Genomic DNA, 23,649 nt, shown 5'->3' on the forward strand with positions numbered 1-23,649 from the left:
CTCACTTTGAGAAGTGTTCTGTGATTTGATCTGTATTCTGGGAAGCCGTTGTCTAGGGCCCCTCCCCCTTTGAAAAAACCCAGATGTGGAAACCCAGATGTTGACTGGGTATGGATGTAATGGTTGGACAGTTTGGAAATCTGTCTACTTGATCTGTTTCTGTCTTGATAATTCTGCCTGTATATTCTGAAGTTCGGGGTGCTGACCTTTTTCCCCTGAACAAGGCAAACGATATATGTCTGACTGATTAAAGTAAGCTTGTTAACCCATTTTGAGTTGCTTTCCTTTATCAAAGCAGATCCAAGAACCTGTGCTGGCGGCAAACCCTGAGGACGCTTGGGGTGCTTGCTGCTACAACCCCCTGCCTCTATATCCCATACTCATTTCACATTGGGTGCCTTACTTTATAAGAGTTTAAGGTATCATTACCCACATTTGAGTAGGGCATACCTAAACTTCGCACAGGAGATTTTCCTAGAATAAAGCTCTGGGATGGTAGCAAGAGCCAAGAGAGAAACTGACCCTTTGAGATCCAACTCTCGAGATAGGGGATTCACTCCAGGTGAGCTTAGAGTTGCTTAAAGAGTCTTGGGCCATAGGTCACATTAATATTCATTCAATTCATTCAACTCATTCAACCAATCTTAAAGTCAGGGGTGTGCTGGTAAATGTTTAACAACTGGCTACTTCCCAAAAAATGTATGCAAGATGCACTTTTACATTTAATCTCCACTATTAACATTTTTCTCCACTACCTTCTTAAGTCAACAAAACAATAAATCAAGTCCTGAGTTGAAGCATTTAATTATTTCTAAAGTATAAATGGTCACACTGTACATTTAACAATTGGCTCTAGATAGCTAGTTTGAGCTGGCTTCAGCACACCATTGCTTAAAGGTCACCTACTAAACTAAAGGTCCTGTAGGACATGCAAAGAATAAGACCAGGGAAAGAGTTCAGAGTCTAGTAGGACAGATGAGACTTGTGCATGTATAACTTGAGGACAAGGTAGAATGCTAACATATTCTAAGAAATGAACACACAGAGTATCCCATAAGTTCAAAGGAAGAAGTGACCTCATGGCTGGGGATTGGAGCAGAGTTTCATAAGCAAAATAAAATCTGAAATGGGCTTTGAGGTCTGTATAGCAATCAGGCAGACAGAGAAGGATATTTCAGGCAGTGGAATAAAGGCAAGGAAGCAAGAAATTATGAGATAGGAGGCTAAGCCAAGATGGTAGAATAAAGTCAGGGACTCCTCTGAGCTCTCCCTTAAGTCCCTCCAAATACCTTTAAATGATGATTGTAAACAAATTCTAGAGCAACAGAACCCACAAAAAGACTGAGTGAAACAATTTTCCAGCCCAAGACAACTTAGAAGGTCAGCAAGAAAGGTCTGTTGCACCAAGAGTACAGTCCAATGCAGCCCATACCAGCACAGGCCCAGCCCCAGCAAACCCAGAGCAGGCCGCCGGGTGACTGAATCAATGGCAGCAGTAGCGCTTTCCAGACCTCTCAGGCCACAGATTCCAAAGACAACTTAGAAGGTCATCAGAGTAACTGGGAAAATAGAAATGCCATCAACAGCAGCAGGATTTGCAAATTTGTCTGAACAAAAAGGGAAAGGGCTTCATAATGTGACTTAAGGGCTGCCAACATCCCCAAGCAATTGTTGGTTTGAGGTTGGTGTTTGTCAGATACTTTTCCTACTCTTTTCAAGGTAATTATCACAAGAAAGAATAGAAATTACTCTTCATTAGATGTTCTGCAGCTACTGGAGATTTCATATATTCCCCAGTTCTTTTGCAACATGCTGGGCTTGTTATAAGATCTTCCACTGGTCCTGAGTGTTACCAATTTCCTAAGTGCAACGTTCTGGCTGACTCAGGATGGTAAGACATAACACACTGCTCTCATTATGTGACATATAAAAACTAGAGCAAGACAGGGAGCACAGGGGGTTAGTCAAATACCAGAAGAACTAAGGGACCTGATTTGACTGTGGGCTGCATACACAGAGTGTACCATTTGCTACCAAGTCCAGAGTTCTTCTATAAAATGAGACATGAAATATTAGGCAAGTCTGGGAATGCTGAACTTAATTTAGCCTTTGCATTCTTTCATTCTGGCATCCTTTGCCCTCTGCAGAATTTCCTATAGTTGTAAACAAATGGCTCCTTTCATTAAAAACATATTGATTCATTAAGGGAAGTGTGGCATCTACTGTCTGTATGTGTATTTAAGATACATTTTTCTGTGATCTGTTAACATTTTCCTACATGAATAAGTATCTCACTTTTGCAGAGATGAAGGTTTGGGCCTGTGAAAGTTAGAAGAAAACAGGGTTCTATCCTGAAGGGAAAGTTGTCCACACAAAACAAGTTTTAGCAGTTTAATTAAAAAAAAAATGTAAAGGACCAAGTTTTGTGCTGCCTGATTTATACTAAATTTTTTGTTGTTTTATAAATAATACTGTTGGGAGCCAAGGTGGTAGAGTAGAGGAAATAGAGTGAGCTTCTCCCCCATCCCATTCCCAAATTCACCAAACAAATCTAGAAAATGCACCAGACTGACTCCTGATCAAGAAATACAAGAAAAAGTCACAATGAGTCGTTTTTCCAGCCCAGGTATACATAGAAAAATAGGGAAGTCCATGAACACTGGATACAGGGTCTGTCCAGGAGCATTCTACTTTAGGGAGAAACTATGCACCAGGGGAAGAGGAGGTCCAAGACCCATACTGGGGCACCTCAAATTTGTACAGCATTTGGAACAGATGCCAACTGCAACTTCATTCTACCTAGTGTTGTCACAGATCCAGAGTGGATAGAGGAGGTAACCTGTGCCTAGGGATGCCGTCCAGGATGAGGAGTGGATTTTGGTACCACCTTGTGTATCTAACAAGGAACAAGTTCATAACCAAGCAACAGATATGTGGCTCTGACTCCAGGGATGAAGAAGATCTTAGTTCCAGTTTCTGCCCCAGTCTGAAGCCAGCAGAGGAACCTTGATGGAGAAATCCAAAAAAAAAGTCACAGTGAATCATCTTCCTGCTAAAGTTAGAATAGGGAGACAAAGCATTCTGTGGACACTGGGGGCAGGGTCTGGCTAGAAGCAACCATAGTGAACACTCCAGAGTCCAGGTGCAGAGGCTGCACATCTGTGATAGTAATGGCAATTAAAGATTCCCCTGTATTGGCTTGGTTTTCAAATTGATTGTATTAAAACCCAGAGTTTGTTAATCCCACCTGTGGGATGGGCTTGTTGATGTGAAAAGAAAGTCCTGAAGTGGGAGGAGCTGGTGATGTAGATTTGGAGAGACAGGAGAGAGGCGGAAGATTTTTTTGGAAGCAGCACCTCGTGGAGAGAGAGAGACTAAGAGAATTGCTGGTGGCCGCTTTGAATTGCCCTGGACTTTTGAGACCTGCCCCCTGAGCTGCCAAGGACTGAGGAGACATGGCTGTTTTGCTGGTACTTTGTCTGTCTGTTTTGATGTTGTTTTGCCAGATTTGTCCACTGGTGAAAGACAGTCCTTTTGTTGAAGAAGTCCTGGAACCTGGCTGTTCGCTAAGAAGCCCTGAGACTGTCCTGCAGACAGAGAGTGAATACTGTCCACTGGTGAGGGACAGTACTGTTGTTGCAGGGGTCTGGAGACTGTCCTGCAGACAGAATGAATACTGTCCACTGGTGAGGGACAGTACTGTTGTTGCAGGGGTCTGGGAGCCTTTCTGTTGGTTCAGAAGCCCTGAAGAAGGATTTTCTTGTTGTATGTTTACAGAAATCCTGGGAGAGGGCTTTGCTAATGTGTTCAGGGGTTCTAGGGCTGTTCTACAGACAGAGGATAAATTCATGAAGGGACTGGCAATGTATCTTATGGCCTTGCTAAGCCTTGTCTCTCCAGGAACTAAGATTGCTGAGAACCTGCCTCGTGTCAAGATGAAGAAAAGACCTCCATTTGGGTATTAAGTGCTGTGTTTAAACTTGATGTAACTCTGGGGTAGATTCAATTGTGATCCAGGGGTGGGGAACTTTTGACCTTTTTGTGTTCTATGGTTGAGCAAATGAATGTATTTTACTTATGTTTGGAAACTAATCTCCATTTGAGAAGAGGGGCTTTGTGGTGGACTTAATTAAGGTATAGCCTAGGGGTGGAGAAGTATTTAGAACAGAGACTTTGTAATTGATTGAATGATTGGAAGGTCCTGGGGTGGGGTAGTACTTGGAGATTATTTAATCATACTTAGTAAATACTGTATTTTGAATGATGTCATGTTTTGATCTTCTCTGTTCTGGGTTTGTTACTGAATAAAATAGAGAGCACCTATGCTGGTATTTTGAACCTGGGAAGTTGCCTTTGCTTGGTATTACATTACAACATCACAGCAAAAAGAGGTCCCAGACCCATACCTAGGCACCATAATGAAAGAGTGCTAGCTGGCAGCTTCCTACTACCCAGCTCCAATTCAAAGACCCAGGGCGACTGAGAACCAGACCTTTACCCAAGGACAGCTTTCTGCAGTAAGGATTGTAACAGACCCAGACACCTTACAGAGAAAGGGGTAAGATCAGAAGCAAACGACTGTGTGGACCAAGCCCCCAGGAGCAAAACAGGGTCTCAGTTTTAGTTTCTAGCCCAGTCTGAAGCCTTTAGAAGAATAACCAGGGCGGGAATCTCAGACCAAAGGCGAGCCTGCAGTTCTGTCACTCTGAACCAGCAGAACTTGCCAGCTATCTGAGAGTACCCGAGTCCAGAAGCAGTCCCAGGTTGGGAACTTACAGAGCTCAGACCAGGGCTCAGGGTAGGGTAAGAGGAGAAACAAATGGTCTTTGCTCTCGATCGGACAACTTTGAGGCCACTGAAAGATGACAGGTCTCTACTCTGAGAGTTTAGAATAACACAACACTCAATATCACCAAGAAAGCATTAATAGACCAACCCAGACCTTCCTTCCAGAAATGTACAGAGCTTGGACCTAATATCAAGTCCAAAGCCAAGAAGCAGACCAGAAGAATGACCAAACAGAAAAAGAATTCTACCATAAAAAGCTATTATGGTGACAGGGATGCTTAAAACAGAAATCCAGAAGAAGAGAATGACTCAGAAACATCTACAAGCAATGCCTTGGGGGGAAAAACAGCTTGGGCACAAATTGAACTAAAATTCTAAGAGATGAAGCAAGGGTTTAAAAAATAAAGAATTTAAAATGTTTTTCAAATGAATAGGGATACTAGACAAAAATTTAAAAACAAACAAGTTATGGAATAAAGAATTGGAAAAGAGAATTAAGAGCTTGGCACAAAAGGTACAAAACTTTGCCCAAACAAACTCCCTTAAAATCAGATTAGACCAAATAGAAGTCAACAATTCCATGAGACAGAAAGAAATATTAAAATATAATTGCCCAGATCTCTTAGAACCAGGGGGCAAAATGGAAACAGGAAGAATTCACTGGTTATCTCCTAAAAGAAACCCCAAAATAAAGCTTCTTAAGAATATAATAACCAAAATCCAGAGATTCCAGGTCAAAGAAAAATCACTGCAAGGAGCTAGAAAGAAAGAATTCAAATACCTAGGAGCCACAGTAGGGATCATACACAGTTTAGCAGACACCACTATGAAAGAGAAGAGAGTTTAGAATTCAATATTCTAAAAGGCAAAAGACAGAGACTTGGAGTCAAAAAAATTACTTACCCAGAAAAACTAAGTATAGTCCTATAGGAAGAAATGAACTTTGAATGGAATATTTGACTTTAAGACCTTCCTGATGAGCAAAAAAACAGAGCTGCATAGAAACATTGAAATTTAAACACAGGAGTTAACAAAAAAAAAAAAGACTGAACACATAAAAAGGGACTGAAAAGGGATAAACTCTTTACATTCTAACATAGAAAGAGAATACATATATCCCCTCCAAATCCTATCATCATAATGGGTGATAGAGGGAGTCTAATTAGACAAAAGGCATAGCATTGGTTCTGTCTTGATTATCTTAAAACAAGAATACAAAGAGAAGGAAAGAGGAATTCACTGGAGAAGGTCAGAGAAAGAAAGATTATAGACAATTATCTCACATTATTGAGGTAAACATGAAGAAGTTTATATAAACAAGGAGGAAGAAGTGGGGGGAGGGGTTGACATTTCAACATCACTCTCATCTGAACTGGTCAAGGAGGAAAGATTACGCATACACACACAGCTACACAAATAGAAAGGAAAGGAGAAAAAGGATAAGGAGGAATTAGAAAGAAGATACATTAAAGGAAGGAACAAATTCTATGAATATACAAAAATTGTTACACCTCTTTTTTAGGTAGCAAAGAATGGTAATCTGAGGGAGTACCCATCAATTGTGGAATGGCTGAAAAAATTATGGTTATATAAATGATCAGCTACTATTGTGCTCTGAGAAATAAAGGAAACAGTTTCAGGAAAACCTAGGAAGACTTGTATGAATTGATTCAGAGTGAAGTGAACAGAATCAGAAGAATAATTTATACAATGACAATATTGTAAAGACAAACAACTTTAAAAAAACTTAAGAACTCTGATCAGTGTAATGACCAACCACAATTCCAGAGGACTAATGATAAAGCATGCTAAAACCTCCTGATGGATTGAAAGACTCAAAGTACAGAATGACACGTGTGTATATGTATGTGTGTACCTATACATACATATTATAAATATATACACATAAACATTATGTATATATAGATAAGTATTTTTTCCTTCTAGACATGGTTGATGTGGACATTTGTCTTACTATATTATGCATGTGTGTAACAGGGGTTTTGTTTTTCTGTGATTCTTAATTGGAACACAGGGATGGGAGGGTGAGAGGAAGGATTTCTCCTGATTGAAAAGATACAATTTAATTTTTTAAAATACTCTCTGTAATCCTTTAGAAAATCATGCATACTTAAAGTCAGGTCTTGAAGTTCACGATACTTATTTAGATTTTTAAGAAAAAATGAATTACTTTTGGGGGGCAAAGTCAAGATGGCAGAGTAGAAAAGCAGGACCTCCCCATGGCTCTGGCTTCCACCTTCCCCAATCCATGTAAAAAGTGGACTCTAAACAAACCTTGGAGCTGCAGAACCCAAAAAAATAATACAGAGAAGCTAACCTCCCCCTGAGGACAGCCCGGCAGGCCCACAGGAATCAGCCAGCTCAGCACCCTGGGAGCCCAGCCCAGCCCCACCCGAGGCTTTAGCCCCAGGGCGGGCCTGACCAGCCCCCAGCCAGAGGGATTCCAGATCAGCAGCAGCTGTGGCCATTTCCAGATTTATCAACACATAGATGCAAAGGACAAAATGAGAGGTCAGTGCAGTCTGGACTTTGGGACCCAGTAAATGGGAGTGCATGGTTTTCACCTCTGGGGTGAGAAGCCACTGAGACTCAGGCACAGCCAGCCAGCGCCATGTGGCAGCTTCAGCTCCTGGCCTGCAGAGGGTAGGGGGACCAAGCACCAGTCTGAGGAGTAATCGCTCTTGCTTTAACCTGCTTGGATCTGTATTACAGTCTAGGGTGGAGGTCCTGGGGTGTGTGTCCAGCTTGCCAGAGCGTGTGGAGGCCTCAGAGAGGGCACCCATCTAATACCTCCGGCAGCTGAGAAAACCTCAGCATTTGGGACGAAAGCTCCCCTGTCTGGTGGCAGAGTCCTACTGTGGCAAAAAGCCCAGGGGTCAAGTGACTGAGGGGAGACATGACCAGGCAAAGGAAACAAAGCAGACAGAAGATTCCAATATTACACTCCTATTTTGGGGACAAAAAGGAGCAAAGCATGGAACAGGAGGAATACAGTGAAGTCAGAACTCCTGCACCAAAAGCTTCAAAGGAAAATGCAAGCTGGTTACAGGCCATAGAGGACCTTAAGAAGCAGATAAGAGAAGTGGAGGAAAAATTGGGAAGAGAAATGAGAACAATGCAAGAAAATTACGAAATGAGAGTCAACAGCCTGACTGAGGACTGAGTATCAAAAAGGCAATGAGGAGAAGAATGCCTTAAAAAGTTGAATTTGCCAGATGGAAAAAGAATCTCAACAGCTCACTGAGGAGAATCGTTGCTTCAGAATTAGATTGGAGCAAATGGAAGCTAATGACTTTATGAGAAATCAAGATGCTGTTAAACAGATCCAAACAAATGAAAGAACAGAAGGCAATGTGAAATATCTCATGGGAAAAACCACTGACCTGGAAAATAGATCCAGGAGAGATAATTTTAAAATTATTGGACGACCTGAAAGCCACGATCAAAGTAAGAACCTAGAAATCATCCTCCAGGAAGTTCTCAAAGAAAACTGCCCTGATGTTTTAGAACCAGAGGGCAAAATAGAGGTTGAAAGAATCCACTGATCACCTCCTGAAAAAGACGTCAAAAAGAAAACTCCTAGGAATATTACAGCCAGGTTCCAGAATTCCCAGATCAAGAGAGAATATTACAAGCAGCCAGGAAGAAACAATTTGAATATTGTGGAAACACAATCAGGATAACCCAGGATCTGGCAGCTTCTACACTGAGGGATCAAATGGCTTGGAATATGATGTTCCAAAGGTCAAAGGAGCTGGGATTAAAACCAAGAGTCACCTACCCAGCAAAACTCAGTATCATGTTTCAGGGGAAAATATGGTCATTCAGTGGAATACAGGACTTTCAAGCATTCTTGCTGAAAAAAACAGAGTTGAATAGAAAATTTGCCATTCAGATACAAGAAGCAAGAGAAGCATGAGAAGGTAAACAGGGAAAAGAAATCATAAGGAATTTATCTTAGTGGAACTATTAACATTCCTACATGGAAAAACAATAATTGTAACTTATGAAACTTTTCTCAATAGTTGAAGGGAATATATATATATACATATATATGTCTATATATGATGGTATATGGGCATATGAATACATATGTGAATGTGTGTATATATGTTTACAGGTATACATAGATAGAGGGCACAGGACCAATTTAACAGGAAGGGATGATACTTAAAAGGTGAAATTAAGAGGTGAGAGAGGAATATAATGAGAGGAGATGGGGAGAGACAGAATGGGGTAAACTATCTCATATAGAAGAGGCAAGGGAAAATGGTTACAATGGAGGGGAAGAATAGGAAGGCAAAAGGGAATGAGTCAACCTTATTCCCATTTAATTTGGCTTGAGGAGGGAATGAAATACACACTAAATAGTATATCTCACCCTACAGGAGAGTAGAGGTGGAAGGGGATGAGAGGGGGCATGATGGAAGGGAAAGCAGGCTGTGGGGGAAGGAAGTTGGAAGCACCCACTTTTGAAAAGGGACAGGATCAAAGTAGAGAATAGAACAAGTGGGAGGTGGGATAGGAGGGCGGGAAATATAGTCAGTCTTTTACAATATATCTACTATGTTATTGTTTTCCATTAGCCACACATGTACAGCCTATACTGAACTGCTTATCTTCCCAGTAAGGGTGGGTGACAAGGGAGGGAGGAAGGAAATGAATCTGGAATTCAAAGTTTTAAAATCAAATATTCAAATATATATATATATATATATATATATACTATTATTAATACTATTTTACATGTAATTGGGAAATAAGATATACAGGCACTGGGGCATAGAGATCCACTGGAAAAGTCGTAAGGGGTATGGGAGAAAATATGGGAAAGAGCAGATTGGAGGAGGGGATATCCTGTGGGACTGCTATTTTGGGGCGGTGGGTAGGGGGAAAACGGGGAGAAAATTTGTAACTCAAAATCTGGCGGAAATGAATGATGTAAATCAGAAGTTAATAAAGCATTTGAAAAAAATTAAATTTAAATTAAAAAAATGAATTACTTTTAATTATTTTAAAAAATTTGTTCTAAACAAATAATGAAACACAACACCCTCCTCAAAGTACAGGCTCAGATTGTTAGGATATAATGTTGTTTATATTGTCTGCTGCATTCAGTTAATTGTGAATTCTATCCAAGATCAACTCTCCTGCACCAAGACACTTTCCAGTTCATTTTCTTATTCTAACCCCTTGGTGAATCTGTTCAACTATATTCTATCTTCTACACTTGTATCTCTTATCTCTTTGTCTTATCACATATTTGTTGTTCAGTCGTTTCAACTGTGTCAACTCTTTGTGACCCCATTTCAGATTTTCTTGGCAATGACACTGGGGTGGTTTGCCATTTCCTTCTCCAGCTCATTTTACAGATGAGGAAACTGAGGCAAATGGGTTAAGTGAGTTGCCCTGGGTCACACAGCTAGTGTCTGAGACCAGACTTGAACTCACGAAGAAGAGTCTTTTTAACTTCGGGCCTGGCCCTCTATCCACTAAGCCACCTGGCTGCTTCTTATCATCCATTATGCCTTGCCAAATCCCAACCTTGCATTGCTCCCACAATCTGCCATCTTCTCCCCTATTCATGTACGATTGATTGGACCTGGAAAAATCATGAAACTCCTGAGTGGGCCCATTACAAATTTATGATCCATAACCACACCAGGCTATCTCTGCAGCAAAACAGTCCTTTCCCACACCCCTGAGCAATGTATTATCCCAATCACCACACTGGCTCTGCCACACTGAAATGAGTGATCAATCTCTTCAGGTCCCATTGGATTAAATTATCATTGCTATGCAGATTATTCCAAGATCTTTACATCCAACCCTCATCTTTCATCAAGTCTTGCCTCTTGGATATCTTGAACTAGATATCCCATAGACATCTTAAATCCAATGTGTCCAAAACAGAAATCATTCTTTTCCTCAAAACCTTCCCTTCTTCTAAACTTCCCTGTTGCCATCTAGGGTACCACCATCCTTCCAATGACCCACATAGTGACCCTAGTGTCATCCTCATCTCCTCACTCACACATCCAATCTGTTGCCAAGGTCCTTTCTACTTTCAGAGCATATATCTTTTCTCCCTCTCACACAGACACCACTCTGAGGCAGACCTTCATCACTTCATGCCTGGAATACTACAACAGCCTTCTAGTGGTCTTCCTCAAGTCTCTCCCATTCCCCACATAGTTGCCAAGCAATATTTCTCAAGTGCAGCTCTGATTACATAACTTCCTATTCAAGAACTCCAATGGCTCTTTTACTACTTCCAGGGTCAAACATCAAATCCTCTGCTTGGCTTTTAAAGCACTTTACAACCTGGCCTCTTCCTACCTTTCCAGTCTTTCTTATACTTTACTCCCTCCTTATAATCCAGTGGCATGGGCCTTCCTGCTATTCTTCACATGACCTTTTCTCTCCCTACTCTATGCCAATTAACCATGACTACATGCCATGTTTGAAATACTCTTTCTTCTCATCTTTGTCTCCTGGCTTCCTTCAAGACTCAGCTCAAATGTCATCTTATGTATGAGGCTCTTCCAAAGCTCCCAACCTCCAGCAGCTAAAGCTGCCTTTGCTCTGAGATAACTTTCCATTTGTACTACATCTTGCACATACAGTGTTTTGCATGTTTCTTCCCCCATTAGAACATGAGCTTCTTTAGGACAGGAACCATGTATCTTATATATATCCCCAACATTTAGAACAGTGCCTAAAACTTGGCTAGTGATTAAAAAATGCTTGTTGACTGAGTGTAGAGATGTATAAAGCCCTGAGGAAGTGCTTCTGGATCAACAACGATGTGGGATGTAACCATGATTTGAAGCACGACGTGAGAGAGGGACAGCTGCCCAGTGTAGATCGTCAGACCTATACTGAGAGAATGTGGGAAGGAAAATGCAAACCAGAGAAAGGCATGTTCATTTGACTGCTGATGCCATGGTGAGAGACATACTAGGTCACTACATACCTGCTGGAGCCACACAGGCCATCAGAGGCTGAAAAGTGTTACCCAACAGAATGTTGTGCCAGATTTGGGAGGTATAATTCATAAATGAACTTTATTAAATGGTTCTTTGAATTTGCTGGAAATGTGAGCTGAGGAGGGCTCATCTGAAGAGGCTTTCCCAAGAGACTATTAAAGCCTCAGATATTAGTCCATTCTGTGTTGCTTACTCTTTGAAAAAAGACTGTTCTTTGCCTGTTGCCTTTGTTCATCTGAGTGCTTGCAAGAGGAACTGAGGACTCTTTGAGAGACACTGGCCAGATTCTGATATGTGCCCACACACATGAACCACAGACATTATTAAAGAAAGACCTCCAAGACTGAAACCAGTTCATCATGTCAGAAGTCTGGGTCTGTTACACAAATTTCATCATCAATGTACTTACTCCCTCAACTAGTATAGTCTGAAATTCAGCCATATGTTCTCATCCTGTGTGATTCATGTCTTTCTGTAAATTCATAATAAAGAATCTATCCAATGCATTGGAGGTCTTTGGTTCTTTTAATATTCTGTGAATATCAGTACAATTCTTGGGCTATCTACCTGTTATCCTCACTCTTGCTACATGGGAATCTATGTACTGCTTGCTTTTCTTTTTATACAATTTAATAAGGTTAACATTTAACTTTCAAAGCTATTCTGCTGGTCTGTGATTCTTTCTGGCCTTTCCTTTGTTTTGTTCTGTGCATAGTCCCTGCCCTAAAGGAGCTCATAGTCTAATGGAGGAGACAACAAGCAAATAAACAAGCTATGTACTACCGTGTTTCCCCGATAATAAGACCTATCCCAAAAATAAGCCCTCCCCTTACTGTGTAAGATTCCTCTAAAATAAGCCCTCCCCAGAAAATAAGCCCTATTGAGATTGCTACTGTAGTGAAGGTGATCCCCTGCGCTACATGCTACATGACGGTACCCTCTGTATGCACCATCCCCCCCTCCGTGAAACGCACGCCACGCTCCGAGCTGCATCCAATCAGAGCTGCAGCAGTGAGTGCGTCATCCTGTTCTTCCCCAGTGATTTGCTTATTGAATAAAGGTACATTTTTTTGTTCACATTTACCTGTTTATTAAAATTGCTGTCAATGTTCATTAAAATAAGCCCTCCCCTGAAAATAAGCCCTCTGGTGTTTTTCTGTCCAAAAAAAAAAAAATAAGACAGTGTCTTATTATCGGGGAAACATGGGTATATATGTTCAAACAAGTTATCTACACAATAAATGGGAAATAAGAAAGGAAAGTCACTGGAACTAATAGGGGTTGGGAAAGGTTTCCTGTAGAAGATACAATTTTTGTTGGGACTTGAAGGAAATCAAGAAGGTCAGTAGTTAGAATGAAGGAGAGAGAGCATTCCAGGCATGGGGACAGGTAGAGAAAATGCCCAGAACTGAGATGTAAGGTCTTATGGGTGGAAAAGCCAGGAGGCCAGTACCTCTGGATCAAAGAGTAAGGGCGTAAGTGGTAAGAAGGATGGAAAGGTAGGAGGGGCGAGGTTATGAAGGACTTTGAATGCCAAACAGAGCATTTTGTATTTGCTCCTATGCATAACAAGGAACCGTTGAAGTTTATGAAGGAAGTTTGGAATCACCCAATAAAAAGACTAATCTATGTATATATCAATACTTGTATAAAAATAGATCCATGCTCAACTGTATCCTTGGGGTAGTGGGTAGGGGGAAGGAAGGTGGAAAAAAAGAACAAAGTAAAAAGTGTACATCAGAGAACAAAAGAAAACCTACAAGGAAGCAAAGGAAAGATGGACAGCTTTCAACATAACGTGCAGAATTTAATGCATAGGCTTTCTTGAAACAATTAGTTATTGCTATATATTCTGAATCCTCTTCTATGTTCTGCTGTTACACATGACATGGGGCTTTTTCCTTTTTTATTTTATATGTAAGTTTATGTTTTTTTTCTTTTCTTATTATGTATTTAAATTTTATTATTTGTCTAAAATAAAAAATTTAAAATTAAAAAAAAAGATTGGTCAAGGAAGAGAGGGGGCTTTAGTCTGAAGAAAAGCAGACTTAGTGTACCCATTTTCAAATATCTGAATGACTGTTATGTCTAAGAGGAAGTACCTGGGTTTTGCTTGCTCCTATTCACAAACAAGAACCAATAGACGGTGATAAAAAAGAATATTTGGACTTAACATAATGAAAAGCCTCATTCAAGAGATTTGACCAGAAATGTGGGATTTGGGAAAGTGGAATAGAAGAATGCTTAGGATTTGCCACTGTGCAGGCTGATTTCCCAAGCGAGGGAACCAAAAAAGTCAATATTCAGAAGTTTCCCGCTCCAGTTAGTTGTGCAGAGCCAGAATCATTTATTTGAGAGACTGAAGGGTTATTGAGGAACTAAAGGTAGAAGTCGAGTGTAAAAATTTAAAAAGTCTTTCCTTCATTTGAATACTGAAGTAGCAATCCAAAAATATGGCTTTAGGACACTGAATTAAGTCATCAGTTTTCATTCTGCTTCTTCAACTGTAAAAGGAAGGTACTTTTTTTTTTTTAAAGCAATAGGGGTTAAGTAACTTGCTCAAGGTTACACGGCCAGTTATTTCTGGATGTGGTGCTGAGTATCTGAGCCCAGATTTGATCCAAGTCATCCCGACACTGGAGCCAGTGCTCTTACTCGCTGAGCCACCTGGCTGCCCCTAAGCAATTGGGGTTAAGTAACTTGCTCAAGGTTACACGGCCAGGTGTTTCTGGGTGGGTGCTAAGTGTCTGAGCCCGGGATTCGATCTCCAGGTCTTCTCAATACTGGAGCCGGTGCTCTTACTTGCTGTGCTACCTGGCCTCCCCAAAAGGAAGGTACTTTTGAAGCTCCTTTCCTCTGTTCCTCATCTCAGATCTAGCCTGAAAGTTAAGTAGGTAAATTGAACATTTAATTTTTAAATTAGATTTTATTTTTTTAATCAGTGAAAAATCTACCATCTCTCCCTTTGACCTCTCCTTGCCTCCAACTGAAAAAGGAAATAAAACAAACTCCTGTTATAAATATGTATAATCAAGCAAAAAAATTCCTACATTGGTCATGGGAAAAAAAATTTCTCAACTGAGCATTAAATTAAAAAAATAAACTTTTAAATACACAAGAATAAAAATTATATGTGAAATTACTATGATTTATAGTTTTTAAGAAAAAACAAATGTGTAAATATAAATTTAGCAAAGTAATAAAAATCTTCTTTTCCCTTCTGAGGCTTTATCTTTAGCAAATCTTTCCAGATTTTGTGGGGGTTTATTTTCTTGGCAATGCACACACACACACACACACACACACACACACACACACACACACACCACTCTCATAGCTGTGCCATCATCAAACATCAAGGACAACAATATAAAAATCTTCCACGTGAGGAAAAGACTTTTTTGAGTGTGGTAAAAGGGGCCTTTGCTTCAAAATTTTTCAAATGTGCAACCAAGAGCTTGATGTTTGTTTTTAATTTTGGTGAGGAAAATATCTCTTGTTGCTGCCTTGTTCCAAGGGTTGCTTAGCCATCAACACTCTCTATTAGTTTCCTGTAATTCAGCCTCTTATAAGAAATCTGAATTGACATCCAGAGAGGCAGTGTGGATTAGTGGAATGAGGGTTACCCCTGGCATCAAGTTTGAGGACTGAGTTTAAATGCCACCTCTGACATTTAGTAGTGTGATCAAGGACAACAATCCCCATTTTAAAGAGGAAGAAACTGAGACTCAGATTAAAATCCCTGCAGTATTTCTTTGGGGGGGGGAGGGCAGGGAGGCAATCAGGGTTAAGTAACTTGCCTAGGGTCACACAGCAACTTCTTATATAAGATTATTATAAGGATCAAAGGAAATAAAGCAATTTGTCAGCTATTATTATTACTGGGGTCAGCAGAGTTCAATGATACAATGAAGATATAGTCTGAGTCAAATGAAAGGATTCCTCCCACGCTGGAAGAATTAGACTGGTTTGAGTCTGCAAACTTGAAGCCAATGTACTATAACTTGGCTTCCTGCCAAAAATTCCTGTTTTGACATTTTTTGATGTCTAGGTTGGCCCCCTGAATGAGCCTCACCTGGGCCACTCAAATCTCTCAGGGATAAAGGACATCTAACTATTAGAGATGATGGATGTTGTCCTTTGTAATCAAAGAGGACCAAAATGACAGCCATATGTTGGGGTCAGTCTACAATGTGTCTGACAGTGGCTGATCAGACCAATATAAGCTCTGAAGGCTCTACCACAGGTCAGGCATAATAGCCCATATGAACGTTTGGAATGCCAATATCTCTGTATTCAAGCATCTCATGTTTCTTTCGAGCTACTACAATTCTGATTTACTCATTAGAGCACAATGCCTTCTTTGATGCAAGCACGCCATGCTAAGCAGTCCTGTGCCAGTCTCTCCCATGTCTCATAAATGAATGATAGTGAGTACCCAATCTCTAGAGGTCTTTTTTTTTTCAAAATTTTATTTTAGACTCAAACACCAGGACAGAAATAGGGAATAAAGAAAAGAAACAAAAATATATCATAAACCTAAATATTGGAACTTAAAGACAATTAAAAAGAAAAAAAGCATGTTGTGTGCATAGCAGAACATAAGAGAGGATTCAAAATATGTAACAATCAATATTCATTTCAAGAAATCCTGTTTGACAAATAATACTCATCATGTTGAGAATCGTCCATCTTTTCTTTGCTTCCTTGTGAGTTTTCTTTCGTTCTCTGCTGTGTACTTTTTTGCTTTGTTCTTTTTTTCCCTCCTCCAAACCGCTTCCCTGAGAAGTCCACAATAAAGTTTAAATATGTTTCTCTCTAGCTATAAATCTAGAGGTCTTTAAGCACAAATAAGATGAACACCGCTTGGTGGCCTTACAGAAAATAAACAGGTCGGGGATGCTAGGTGGCACAGTGAGTAGAGTGCTGGCCCTGGAGTCAGGAGGACATGAGTTCAGATCCAGCCTCAGACACTTAACAAACAAAAAACTAGCCGTGTGACCTTGGGCAAGTTACTTAACCCCAATTGCCCTCCAAAAAGCAAATAAATAAAAATAAACAGGCCAATTGGATGGCCTCTGTGGTAACCTCCAGTTCTGGGGTTCTATAATCCTTTGATTTTATTACTATTTTTGAGGTTGCCATGGGAAATAGCAGAGAGGAAATTCACCCTTTCTAATATGGGTTGAATGGATTTTTGAGACCTTCAAAAGTAACAGCAGAACACTTGTAATCTTTCTGTAGTAGAAAAAATAGAGTTTAGCACCTAGACAGAATTATTAATAAAGACAGAAAACAAAGACTTCTGGCTAAGATAACCACATGATAGCTCACTCAACAGCCCAATTCTACCACTTCGACTAAAACGGCTATCTTTTTTAATAGAGCAGCCAAATGAAAAATAACCAAAAAATCTAAAAATAAGATTAAATGAGTTTCTGCATCCAAACCAGGACTGTATAAAAACACATCCAGAAGACATAGGCACTACAAGAAGAGCTCCTTCAGAGAAGCCAAGTAAACAAACAAAAACTTCACCCCACCAGCAGTAAGATATTAACTGGAGAAGTCAGAGAGTTCATCAACTACCCAGAACCCTGAGAAGGGAAACCCCAGGGAGAACACAGTCAACCCAAATCTCTGATAGGAAACATCCCAGGAACAGAAGCAACAGTACCCTATTCAGGGAGACTATGGAGAATTCTGCATGGGGAACTACCATGAAGGACAAAAAAAAAACCACCCAAGGGCCTCACGAGAGAGCCCAGGGAGTAAAGAGACCACCAAGTGCCCTTTTCAAGGACTTCCCAGGGGAAATAAAAGACCACCAAGTACTCTGATCAGGAACAGCTAACTACAGAGCTCTAACTGGCTGGCTCTAACTGAATCCTCTCAGTATTTTGTTCAAGTACACCCAGGGAAGTAGAAGCAAGTGTTTGGAACCCAGGAAAGTGGTATCAGAACCAAACAGGACCTAAGCACCTCATCCAAAAGTGTGGAGCAGGATAGAAACTAGAGCCTTAGGACTAAGTCCCAAATCCAGAACTGAGACTAGAGATATTAGTAAACAGAAAAATACACTGAATGCTATAAAGAGTATGAGTCAGAATGATACAAGTAGAAAACCAAAAGTTGAGAATAACTCTGCAATAACTAATAGTATCAAAGAAGAAAATGGTTTGGCTACATAGACTTTAAGAGCATCCAAAAGAGAAACAGCAATAAGTTATTACATAATTGAAGCCTTTGCTGAACTTGCTCAAATTGATTGGCTAGTTTGGTTGTTAACTTTCATTTTCAAAGAGGACCAAAATGGTATCACTATGCTAGAGTCAAGTTTCAGTGGCCAACTGTGGCTGATCAGACCAATATGAGCTCAAATGACTCTACCATAGGTCAGACACAAGTAGTCCATGTGAACATGTGAGTTGGATTCTATAAATGTGTGCATCCTGCATTTCCTTTGAGCTGTTTTAATTCTTTGCTCATAAAGCATAGCACCTTCTCTGATGTGGGCACGCCATGCTGAGCAGTCCTAAGCCAGTGTCTCTCATGTCACACAATGAATTCCAAAGTCCTTGAGAGAGTGCCCTGGTATAGCTTTTCTTGACCACTTGCTGAAATCATCTAATATGGAGGCACCTTGCTTCCAGGAGAAGACATGTTATGTTCCCTACAATGTCAGGAGAAGCAACCTCTCACAATCTGCTGCAAAGTGGAACAGGCTGTCTTTAAAATGACTAGACTAGGTTATTATTGGTCTCTTTCCATCAGGGTCCAGAAAGGGTGAAGGGCTGAGTTCACCCATAGCATGAGTATGGGATGGAAGGACAGGGCTCTCTTTTCATCATCTCCCTTTTTAGCCTCTAGTCCCTAGAAATGGCCTTGATGTTGGGGTTTTGTTTCAGGGTGTTCACTTCCATCTGTCTTCTCAATTAGAGGCTCAAGCAGTAGAATATCCACTGGATCCAGGAACTTAAGCTATGAAAATTTTGTAGTCAAGATTCCAGACTAAATATGTAGCCAACCAGGCCAAAGAGGGAAGCCCTGAGAAGCCAAAGAGCCTGAAACTTGAGCCCAATGGGGTCTCTGGACTTGGAACTTGGGACTGTGCTACATGGGGACTGAGCTAATATGTGAAACCTAATCCTCTCCCCCTACCCAGAATATGAGATGGTTGAAGGGGTGATTATGTCCCCCAAGTGTTGGGAAAGGGTGTTTTTTTGTGTTTTATGTTTGCTATTTCTTTAAAGTAGATTTCTCTTTGAAAAGCTAATCCAGTTATTAATGGATAAATGGAAGTGGGTTTCAGTGGACCTCAATAATTGAGCAACACCACTGGAGGAGGCAAGAGCCAATGGCAGAGCACCTACAAACCTCTGATTCTCTCATAAGGGCACCGGAGAACTCTGGGGGAAGAGAGAAATATGATACACTAGGCCTTCATGCAGAAAGGATCATGTAGTAGTCTCTTATAATTAATTTTTAAAATTAATTTAACTTAAAAAAATAAAAAATAAAAAAAAAATTTTTAAATGAAAACTATCAAGGAAGACTTGTAAGGAGAATTAATGCTTAGAATAGAAAGCAGCAAATCTTACATAAGAAACAGGCTCCTTGAAAATTAGACTGAACCAATCAGAAATCAATGATTCCATAAGACAAGAATACAAAATGAACAAAATCAAAAGACTGAAAAAATAAAAGAAAATATAACATATCACCTATCAAAAATAGCTGACCTGGAAAACAAGAAAAGGAGAAATAAACTAAGAATCATTGAGCGACCTGAGAACTAGGACCAAAAGAAAAGCCTGGAGATCATATTTGAAGAGGTCATAAATGAAAACTACCTAGATCTTTTAGAAACAGATGTCAAAGTAAAAAGTAGAAAGAATCCTCCAATCACTTTTTCAAAGAATCTCCAAAATGAAAACTTCCAGAAATACCACAGCAAAATTCACAGCTTTCGGGTTAAAGAAAAATACTGCAAGCAGGAAGAAAGACTGAGCTCCTGTACCAAGGGATCCCACTCAAGATCACATGACATTTGGCAGCTACCATTATGAAAAAGATGGGATCATGGACTTGTTGCTGAGTCGTTTCAGTTGTGTCCAACTCTCAGTGACCCCATTTGGGGGTTCTTGACTAGGATAACATAGGTGTTTGCCATTTCCTACTCTAGTTCATTCTACAGATGAGGAACCGGAGCAAACTAGGTTAAGTGACTTGCCCAGGGTTACATAGCTAGTACCGTGTTTCCCCGATAATAAGACACTGTCTTATAAAATTTTTTTTGAAAAAAAAAAAAAAAACACCAGAGGGCTTATTTTCAGGGGAGGGCTTATGTTGCCCTGCCTCAGCTCTCCTCCGTGGCACTGCTCTCAATGGCGCCAGCAAGCAAATCACTGGGGAAGAACAGGATGACGTGCTCACTGCTGCAGCTCTGATTGGATGCAGCTTGGAGCACGGCGTGCGTTTCACGGGGGAGGGGGAGATGGTGCATACAGAGGGTACCGTAATGTAGCGTGTAGCGCAGGGGATCACCTTCACTACAGTAGCAATCTCAATAGGGCTTATTTTCGGGGGAGGGCTTATTTTAGAGGAATCTTACACAGTAAGGGGAGGGCTTATTTTCGGGATAGGTCTTATTATCGGGGAAACACAGTAAGTGTCTGAAGCCAGATTTGAATTCAGTCCTCCTAACTCCAGGTCCAACACTCTATCTACTACACCATCCACCTGCCCCTTGGAATTCAATATTCCCAACCTTGGAATCCAATATTCCAAAAGATAAAAGTTTACAGCCAAGAATGACTTATATTACAAAGATGAGCATATTCTTCCAAGGGAAAAAAAATCAATGAGGTTAAAATTAGAAGGAAAATAATCAATTGCAGGCTAGTTTAAAATTTATTCTGTCTCATTTATTAATTTATCTTATTTACAAGTAATTTCTTTTTTCATAACTGCTTTTGTCTTCTAACTGTTTAAGTTATGGCTCTTTGTCTCTGAAGTTGGTTCAGAGATTCAGCTTGCCTATAATAGGTTAAGTTTAAAAATCCAGTTCCCCTACTTCAAGCAATTTAACTGATCTTGGGGAATGTGCGTGAATGCAAGGGAGTCAGATATCTTTACACCATTCAAGGATGTCTAGCTTGCTGTCCAAAAGTCTGGAGTACTATCTCACACCTGGACTCAAAAATGAGCATCTCTTAGTCTGGTGAGAAAAGAAGGGAGGTTATTGCTAGCCCCAATTACCAAACTTAAAACCAATTATGTTGTTCCCTGTCAATCCTATGATATTATCTACCCTGTTCTGTTCTTTGTTCTGTACTCCCCTAAACCTATAAAAGGGAACCATCCTTTTGCCCAGGTTTTTTGACATTACTGGAGGCAATACATTAACCCATTTATTGGCAGGAAGCATGCTCCTGTTAATAAATATTATCTTGCTCAGAGATTTGTCTCAGTTTACCCTTTTGTTAAAATCTCAAACATGGATAAACCCAAAGACCCAATTTTGGAATACAAAAACTCATTATTTGACAAAAATTGCCAGGAAAACTGGAAAATAATATGACAGAAATTAAGTGTAGATCAACATCTTAGACCATATACCAAGATAAAGTCAAAATGGGTACATGATTTAAACATGAAGGGTGATACCATAAACAAAGTAGGAGAGCAAGGAATAGTTTATCTGTCATATACATGAAGAAGGGAAGAATTTATGACCATACAAGAGATAGAGAGCATTACAAAATGTAAAAATGGATGATTCTTATTATATTAATTTAAAAGTTTTTGCACAAACAAAACCAGTTCAACCAATATTAGAAAGAAAGCAAAAAGCTGGGGGGAAATTTTTACATCAAGAATCTCTGAAAATGACTTCATTTCTCAAATATGTAGAGAACCAAGTCAAACCTATAAGAATACAAGTGATTTGTCAATGGATAAATGGTCAAAGTATATGAAAAAGCAGTTTTAAGACAAAGAAATCAAAGCTATCCACAGTAATATGAAAAAAAATTCTCTACAGAACCAGAACAGTGTACATAATTACAGACACATCGTATCTGTGATGACTAACTGGGCTAGTCTCACCAATGTACTCACCAAAATACACCAGTAATGTACTCTTACCATTGCAAGGCTATAAGACAACTCTAAAAGATTCATAATGGAAAGCGTTGTCTACGTCCAGAGAAAGAATTACAGAGTTTGAATGAAATTTGAAGCAAACTACTTGCTCTCTCTTTTTGTTTTGTTTTGTTTCTTCTTTGTCATTGTTCATTCCATCGGTCATAACCCTTCTTTATAACTTGACTAATGGTTAATGTGAAGGTATTTGTAGAAACTATATAGGATTGCATGCCGCCATGGGGGAGACAGGAAAGGAGAGGAAGGGGAAGAAAACTTGGAACTCAAAAGCTTGTGGAACTGAATGTTGTAAACTAAAAGTAAATAAATAAATAATTTTAGGGGCAGCTAGGTGGGGCAGTGAATAGAGCACCAGCCCTGAAGTCAGGAGGACCTGAGTTCAAATATGGCCTCAGACACTTAACACAAAAACTAGCTGTGTGACCTTGGGCAAGTCACTTAACCCCAGGTGCCCTCCAAAAAGAAAAAAAACACAGAAAAAAATTAATAAATAATTTTAGATGCTCTAAATCACTATTGATTGGAGAAATGCAAATTAAAACAACTCTTAGGTCTGACACCTATCAGATTGGCTAATATGACAGAAAAGGTAAATTATAAACATTGGAGGGAATGTGGAGAAATTGGGACACTATAGTTATTCCTTCCACATTGAGACTTTCCCCATTACACTTTTGATATATCGTGGGTAGGCACAACAAACTAAATTCGAATTTGGGGGGGGGGAGTTTTGTGGAAGCTGCAAACAACATGTGAAGGCCAACAAATGACAGAGAAAAAGTTTAGGAACTCAGAAATGCATAAAATGTATGGATAGCATTGTAAACACCTTATTAAAAAAAAAAAAGAAAAATCAGAACTTCTCTGATACAAAGGGAGGGCCAACAATTTTTATGCAGACTTTCCAGATCATGGGGGTGCCATGCAACTAACCCCCATGATGTGGAAGGTGTAACCATAATATACTGTTGGTGAAGTTGTGAGTAGAGATACAAGCATTCTGGAGAGCAATTTGGAACTATGTCCAAAGGGCTATAAAAATGTACATATCCTTTGATCCAGCAATACTACTACTAGGTCTATATCCCAAAGAGTTTTTTTTCTCTTTTTTTTTAAGCAATTGGGGTTAAGTAACTTGCTCAAGGTTACATGGCCAGTTATTATTGGGTGTGGTGCTAAGTATCTGACCCTGGATTTGATCCTCGGGTCATCCCGACACTGGAGCCAGTACTCTTACTTGCTGAGCCACCTGGACACCCCTAAAGTTATAAAATCTTTTTTTAAAAAAGCAATTGGGGTTAAGTAACTTGCTCAAGGTTACACAGACAGTTATTTCTGGGTGTGGTGCTGAGTATCTGAACCCAGATTCGATCCTGAGGTCATCCTGACACTGGGGCCGGTGCTCTTACTCACTGTGCTACCTGGCCGCCTTCAAAGAGATTTTTAAAAAGAGAAAAGGACCAGGGAGGTTAGGTGGTGCAGTGAGTAAAGTGCCAGCCCCGGAGTCAGGAGGACCTGGGTTTGGATCCGGCCTCAGACACTTAACACACACACACACACACACACACACACACACACACACACCTAGCCATGTAACCTTGGGCAAGTTACTTAACTCCAATTGCCCTCCAAAAGGCAAAAGAGAGAGAGAGAGAGAGAGAGAGAGAGAGAGAGAGAGAGAGAG

This window comes from Petaurus breviceps, unplaced genomic scaffold (assembly GCF_028583685.1).
Source record: "Petaurus breviceps papuanus isolate PSGF00001 unplaced genomic scaffold, PetGlider_PUasm1.0 188, whole genome shotgun sequence".
Lineage (NCBI taxonomy): Eukaryota > Metazoa > Chordata > Mammalia > Diprotodontia > Petauridae > Petaurus > Petaurus breviceps.